This window comes from Rhineura floridana, chromosome 6 (genome assembly GCF_030035675.1).
Source record: "Rhineura floridana isolate rRhiFlo1 chromosome 6, rRhiFlo1.hap2, whole genome shotgun sequence".
Classification (NCBI taxonomy): domain Eukaryota; kingdom Metazoa; phylum Chordata; class Lepidosauria; order Squamata; family Rhineuridae; genus Rhineura; species Rhineura floridana.
Genome location: NC_084485.1, coordinates 36,606 through 44,131, shown reverse-complemented (window position 1 = coordinate 44,131; position 7,526 = coordinate 36,606). Strand labels below are relative to the sequence as shown.

The window sequence follows — 7,526 nt, the reverse complement described above, 5'->3', positions numbered from 1 at the left end:
CTGTACTAGCTTCCCCTTGTTCCCTTTGCACCAATGATGCTCTAATAGGACTCTGCATTCCAGGTGAGGAAGCACTCTCCACAATACTCACAGAATCTGTCCTTGTGTTTCCTTTCAAAAAAATGTCTTTCGATGTTAATGCGGATCGTGCTTCTCTTTCAATGTCCATTAGAAAACTCTCTTGTCTCGCTTTCACTCCTGCTCCTCGCTCCACCCTCGATTGCAGAACTGCTTCTCCATGCCTATGAAAGGAAGAAAACCCACAAGCGCCAGAAGCCATACCGGTATCACCTACATAACCCTTCCCTCGGCTTCCCAACTCTGTTTCTATTACTGAGATTCCCTCCAATAAGGACTGATCGCTTACATCTGTTATACAATTCTGAGCAGTCTCAATCGCTTTACCCCCTTCTTCCTCCCCTACTAATCCAGTTCTAGGTCTTTTTCGTACCGTCTCGGGTGTTTTTTCCTGCTCTGAACTACTGTCTGTACCATCTCCTCCTTTTTCATTAAGCTTTCTACTTCTTCCCTTATTTTTTAATCTACCACTCTGCATTGTTTCCAGATCTCCCTGCATCCCCATCACCTCACCGATTGTCGGGGGCGCTTCCTTAGAAGACACCCCCTGCAAAACCCATTGGGCCCGTCTCTCCTCCTCATCGATCTCAGCAACCGCTTCCGTTCTCCTTTTGGGAACTGCTTCAATCGGGACCCGAGCTTCGGACTGGATTCTCGACGCCACCGCCACCGATGTTGACTTCACTCGTTCTTGTTTATCGTCTCTTCTTTGTTTTATGATTTTCTGCCTCTGTTTTAAACAATCGATTACTTTTTCCAACCATATGTTAAATTCCTCATTTGGCACTAACGTGTCCTTATTGTCAATTTGACTCCAAAAGACAGGCGGAGCCTCATCATCAGCCGTAGTAAGTCGAGTTCTGTGAATATCTTGGAAATATTTTATTAGGTGTTTTTCTTCTAGCCAATCAGGATAAGCCTCCATAGACGTCTTCGGCTTCCTCGCCACTAGAAGTCTCCGCACACAATCCAGCGCTAATGATTTTAAATAGCTTAATTCCTTCAGTCTTAATGTTACCTGCCATCCTGAAAGCACATCTTTTAAAGGCTGATAAGTTTTATCCAAAAATTGCACTACTTTTTGTTGACTATATTTAGTCAGATTTTTTGTCGGAACATTGGTTAAAGCTACATGGGCCATCACATAACCCCAAAGCCTCAACATATCATGCTTTTCAAATTCAGTTGGTAAAATAATATCTTCCACCTTGGTTAGATTTTTTTGCAATATTTCAGTCCATTTTGCCAGAATTTTCCTCTCCCTTGACTCTTTCACATTGGGTACAGCAGATTTTAATTTTTCAACAGAAACCAAGTCCATTTGCATATCACAATCGGTTTCAAAATCAGTTTCAAAAATTTCAGTAAGAAATTCTAATTCTACTTCTGGTTCAGAAAAATCAGAGAGGGCGCTCTCTCTTCCTTTTGATTTCTCCACTCCTCTATCTTCATCATTTTCTCCTTTATTACTTAATTGCTCAGCAAAGGTCATTTGCCTATTATTTTCAATTTCTTTATCTATAATAATACATTCTTGTTCTGTTTGCTGATTACCACCTTGATTAAGTTCAAGATCTACAAAACTTTGTTCTTGTAATGTATTCAGTGAAGGTTCCATACAAGCCTCAGCAGCTTGTGCACTTTGTCTCTCAGTTGTTTTACTAACATGTACTGTCTCTTTAAGAGCACTTAATTCCAAAACTTCCAATTCATCAAAGCATTTGTTATATTGTATTACATAATTGTCTTTAAATTTTCCCAATATACTTTTTTCTTTATCATAAGTGTCTCTTCCATACATTTCAATTTCTCTACTTGAAAAGGTATTTAGAATCTTTTCTTGTTGCATTACATACTTCCAAGCCAAGAAAATCTCATGGCGAAAAGCTGTGCAATCAATGTTTATTTTTGTCAAACTTTCTTCTTGTCTTTTGTCACCAGACTGCATTTGTTTCTGTTTGACCATTTCTCTTCTAGCACACTCTTTCTGAAGTCTTTCATATTCTAATACAATTTCTATATAGTCCCTCTTCATCTGCTTTATTTTCATAGAAAGTGCTGCTTCACAGTCAGCCATTTTATCTACTGTTTGTTCTATGAGAGTCCTAGGGGTCCCAGCTTCTTCTAAGTTTGTAGACTCATTCAAAGGGATCTGAGGGCCCACAACAACAGCTGCTGATACTTCAGGGGTTCCCCCTTCCTTTAAAGTCACTGAAGTTGCAAACATTTCCCCACCCAGGGAAAGCTGGTCTTTTGAAAATCCCTCTTTGTACTCACTGCGAGGCATTGTTTCCAGAGAGGCCTCTGCTTTCAGGGAGGCCTCTGCAGCATTTTTAAAAGGTCTCTCTTCAACAGCGTTTTTTTGAGGATCCCCTCCACTGTCAGGGTTCATATTGGTCTCAAAAGATGCACCAGAGTCTCCTCCACCTACCTCAAGCCTTGAGGCAGTGGCATGCTGGCCGGATTTTGAATAAAAAGACGTTTTGTTTTGGATCTTCAGGAGCTCCAAAAACTACCACCTCCTCCTACCAAATCAGGGTTAGGGTTAGGGTTAGGGTTAGGGTTAGGGTTAGGGTTAGGGTTAGGTAAGATTTTTTTTTTTTTTTTATAGGTAAGATTTTTTATTTAAATTATTCATACTACTAGGTTACATCCCGCACGCGAAAACACGTAACAATATCGCCACTCTCATAATAACATATCTAGCTAATACATATAATTTTCCTAACTAACTTAACACTAATACAATATATTCATCTCAACTCTATGTTATAGGAGGTGTCGACTCTGATGTCCACGGCCAGAATTTTCTCCACTTCTCATGCGGTAATTTTTCCTTTTCAAATAAACTCAGTTCTCTTATTTTTGATAATATTGTCCTAATTGTACTTTCAGAACTGCATATATTTTGAGTCTTAATTTCTTTTAACCGTTGCCAACATAAGATACTTAGAACAAATAAATTAACAATTCTTATCGTTGTCCAGGGTACCTTCCAATAATTATTGACTACATAGTTTTTATTTCTAAGTCTTTTCACTCCTTTTCTTTGTCTCGGGCCTTGAATTCCTTTTTCTGGTTCTGCTCCCGAAACAATAGTTTCCCAGTTTTGCCTCAAAAGGTCTGGCCAATCCAGAGTTTTAGCTATTATAGTCCACGTCTCTTTCGCAGATACACAATCTTTAACAAAATGTTGAATGGTTTCTTTTTGTGTCTGCCCTGTTCTTACAGCTTCTTCCTGACATCTTAATCGTGGACAAGCTTGGTTAGCATTTGCTAGCCACGGCTTATTTGTTTGCACGCTATAAATCTGATGAAAAAACTTCCATCTGATGTCCCATAGTTTATAAGGAATTCTTTGATCTTTAAAGAATTCTATCTGGTGTACAGGCTCTTTTAAGTACATAGATAAATTTTCCCTTTTTACATTCTTTTCAAATTGTGGTTGAAAACTATTTACTTCTAATAAATTCCTATAAATTTTCTTTTTCATAATTTTTGGTTCACCCCTTTCAATTTTTATTATGCTTGCCCTTAATTTCCATTTTCTTAAATTACTATAAATTTCAATCAAATAATCAGGTCCCAAACACTTTAGCGATTGTGTGATTTTATAATTGACCTTATCTTCTTCCCACCATATTTTGGCCCAATCTTTAATTCTCCAGTGTTTGGCAAAGGCAACCAACCAAAATTGTGGTGCCAATTCTTTTCTTTCTACCTCTGCCCATTTTCCAAAATTATGACTAACAAAAATTGCTAAAAATTTGAAACCAATTGCTGTAAAATTTAAACCACCCTGTGCTACAGATTTATACGCCTCTGCTCTTGCAAGGGGGAAATTAGCCGTTCCCCATAGAAACTTAAATGCCATTTTATTGATTTCTTTAATGATCCTTTCAGGTGGTGGGTAGACAGCTGCCAAATTACCTACTACTGGGACTAAGTACGTACTAACATACATGGCTTTTTGATAGATAGAAAGATGCCATTTTTGCCACATTTGTATTTTTTCTTTAACTTTATCTCTCCACATAGTCCAATTATATTCCCACCCTTCCCATTTAACTGCAAAATAAATTCCTAATAATTTAACTTGTATTTTAATTTGCCCTTCTACAGCTTCTGAATTTATTGCTTGATTTTTATTTTTATTACTAATCAGATATTCTAATGGCATTACTTGTATATTTCCCTTAATGTTATTGGGCGATATTATAAAACTCTTTTGCATATTTAAATGGGCACCAGAAGCCTGACCAAATTGTTCAAACAAATCTCTGATTATTTCTATTTCTCGTTTATCATTTACTAAAATAGATACATCATCTGCATGAGCAACAGCCTTCACACTTAGATCACCCGAGTCCAAGCCTGACATGTGCATTAAATTAACAGGTATTGGTATTTGGATTCCCTTTAAACTATCTTCCAACTCTATTTTACATAAAACAGCATCTAAAACTAACACATATAACAATGGACTCATAGGACATCCCTGCCTGACACCAGACTTTAACATTATTTGTTTCCCTCTGTATCCATTAATTTGAGGCACTACCACTGCTTTTTCATACATCAATCGAAGATGATTAACGAAACTCACCGGAATGCCTTTCCAAAGAAGTATCTCCCACAAAAACCGATGATGTATATTATCAAAAGCTTTCGTTTGATCTAATTGTAACATATGTCCTTTCCACATCCCTTTTTGTACAAGTTGAAAAATTTCTCGAAATAAAAGTAGTGAATCTACCATAGTTCTTCCCGGCACTGCACTTGTTTGAAATTTAACTATTATCTTACTAGCTATCTTAGCTAACCTATTATTAAATATTTTTGCTAAAATTTTATAATCAGTGTTTGTTAAGGCTATAGGCCGCCAATTTTTTACTAACGTAAGATCTCCTTCTTTCGGAAAAAAAATTAAAATACCATTATAAAATGAATTAGGTAAATTATTTCTCTCTAGGGCTTGATTATATACCGCTGCAAGTGGTTTCGCTAGCCATTTCTTAAATATTTTATAAAAATTCCAGCCCAGACCGTCCGGTCCCGGTGCTGATTTTCCTTTCCCTGAAACGATTGCCGTCACCACTTCTTCCTCTGTGACAACTGCTGTCAGCATTTGTTCATCTTCATCATTTAACCCATCATAAAGATGTTTCAACCTCTCTTTTGGTATGGCCACTATATAGTCATGCACCTGTTTAACTGAAATATTTTTTAAACTAAACATATTTTCATAATATTGTTCCATTAACTGGAGCATACCTTGGGGATGAAAGACAACATCGCTGTCTTCATCTTTTTTTAATCCTTTAAATTCTACTGGAACTTTAGGGTTTCTAACCTTTGCCCATTCATCGATATCAATGATGGGTCCCTTTGCTCTGTTATTTTTATATCTTTTCCTTTTGTCCCTCTGTTTTTGATGATAAGTTTTAATCGTATTTCTGGATTGTTCTAAAACTTGTTTATTATATGGTTGGCCTTTATTAACATACAGGTGACACTTTAAAAATTGATAAACGGCAGCATGATATTGTTTTATTTCATTTTGGTTAGCCCTTCTTTCATAATTCCTACATTGTTTAACTACTGATCTCTTTAAACGTTCCCACCATTGATTTAAATCATCCCCATACAAATCAAATAAAGTTAAAAGAATAGCTAATGTTGTGGCTATGACCTCTTTACACTCTAACATGTCTAACAACTTAGGCCTTAACCGCCATAAAGGCTTGCCTCGAGAAAAAACTTGCCCCATACTAAATTCCATCGCTAATATGACATGATCTGACCACGGAGTAACAATTGTTTTGCATTTTTCCACCTTTAATTGTTTAGGGGCACGTATTCTATCAATCCTACTCGCAAACAAAGGATGATAAAAAGTATACCTCACACCATCTAAAACAGGATAACTATTAACATATGCTTGTCTTACACCTACAGGAAAATAATCTAATTCATTTTGTATCTCTAAAGCCTTATCTACTAAATTTAACTTATTCAAAAATGTTTCTAATTCTCTTTCTTCAACCGTTAAACCCACGGCCAATTTTTTATTTTTAAATTTTGATGATATATATGCACTCCTATCAGCTAACCTAGACCTATTATTAAAATCTCCTACTATTAACAAAATTCTATTTGTATTACTATAATCTTTCAGATTACCCCATAACTTTTTTCGCTCTGCCACACTAACTGGGGCATAAAGTCCACACAATCTAAACGCTACTCTTCTATTTTTACTATTACCTATCTGCTCTATAACTGTAAAATCTACAATTAAAAGCCGTCCCGGTACGGCCTCCAAAACAAAATCAACGGTGAGATCTGTACGAGAACGAAAAAGAATCGCAACTCCTGTCGCATTGTCCACACCGTAAGACCATAACGACGGTCCCGCATTCCACAACTTCTGAGCATCGCATCTCTGTTGTTCGCTATTAAAATTTATCTCTTGAAGCACATAAATATCATAACACAATCTGGGTAATAAAGAAAGCACCTCATCCCTTTTTGTTTTCATTCTAAAACCTCTAACATTCCAGGAAAGAATTTTTAAATTTAAATTTGAAATTGAATTTAAACCTACCATAAAATATATTTATATTTATATTTATACTTATTTATAAAACCTATTTATATTTATACTTATTTATACTTATTTTTATAAAAAACCTATTTATAAACAATTTTTAAACAATTTATAAACAATTTATTATAATCTAATTTAAACCTATAAATTATTTTCCCTAATAATAAAACTTTAAATTAAAAACATATTAAATCAAATTATCTATCTCTTAAAATACAGTGCCCTAAAACAGGAAGATTCACTATTGAACTTAAAATCTTTATCACCACAATACTATTTGTTTTTAACTCTTCTCTTCAAGTTACCTCTCCTTGCATCTCATTTTCTCTTTCTACCCCTTCAGGTAAATCCTGAAGTGTAGTCTTACTGGGAGAAGTATTGGTAAAAGGAATAGGAGGGGGTTCTTCAGGGATATTTAAAGGGAAAATTGGAGAACTGTTATCTATTACCACTGTTTGTACATGCAAATTCTGTTGTGACAAATTAACTTCTTGCAATTCCTCTAAGTCTTTTCTTCCGATAGATTCAACAACCGGCTTGATGAGCAAAGAATTTTCTTGTTGTGAATCTAAAAATTGAGACTTTGTTTCTTTAATATTTTCATTCCTTTGTTCTTCTTCTAGATTAGTTCCTTCCTGATGCCTTTGTTCTATATATTTTTTCTTTGGTTTCCTTTGTTCTTTTATGAAATCTCTGTCTGGAATATTTTTTTGTGTCTTTTGTTGTCCTTCCTTATTACTATGACTCATTACACCAGGATCTAAATTTTGATCTAACCTTGCATCCTGTACTATTTCCAAATTTTCACCTAAGACTCGGTATCTATTTGTTTCTGTGA

General features: G+C 35.5%; 1 long non-coding RNA gene across 1 annotated transcript; it reads left to right on the top strand.

Annotated features, from left to right (window-relative positions):
* The first annotated feature begins 782 nt into the window (after positions 1-782).
* LOC133386513 (uncharacterized) lies at positions 783-4,641 on the top strand. Its single transcript, XR_009763177.1, has 3 exons — positions 783-926; positions 2,854-2,904; positions 4,399-4,641. It is a non-coding gene; the product is annotated as an uncharacterized LOC133386513 (long non-coding RNA).
* The last annotated feature ends 2,885 nt before the right edge of the window (positions 4,642-7,526 follow it).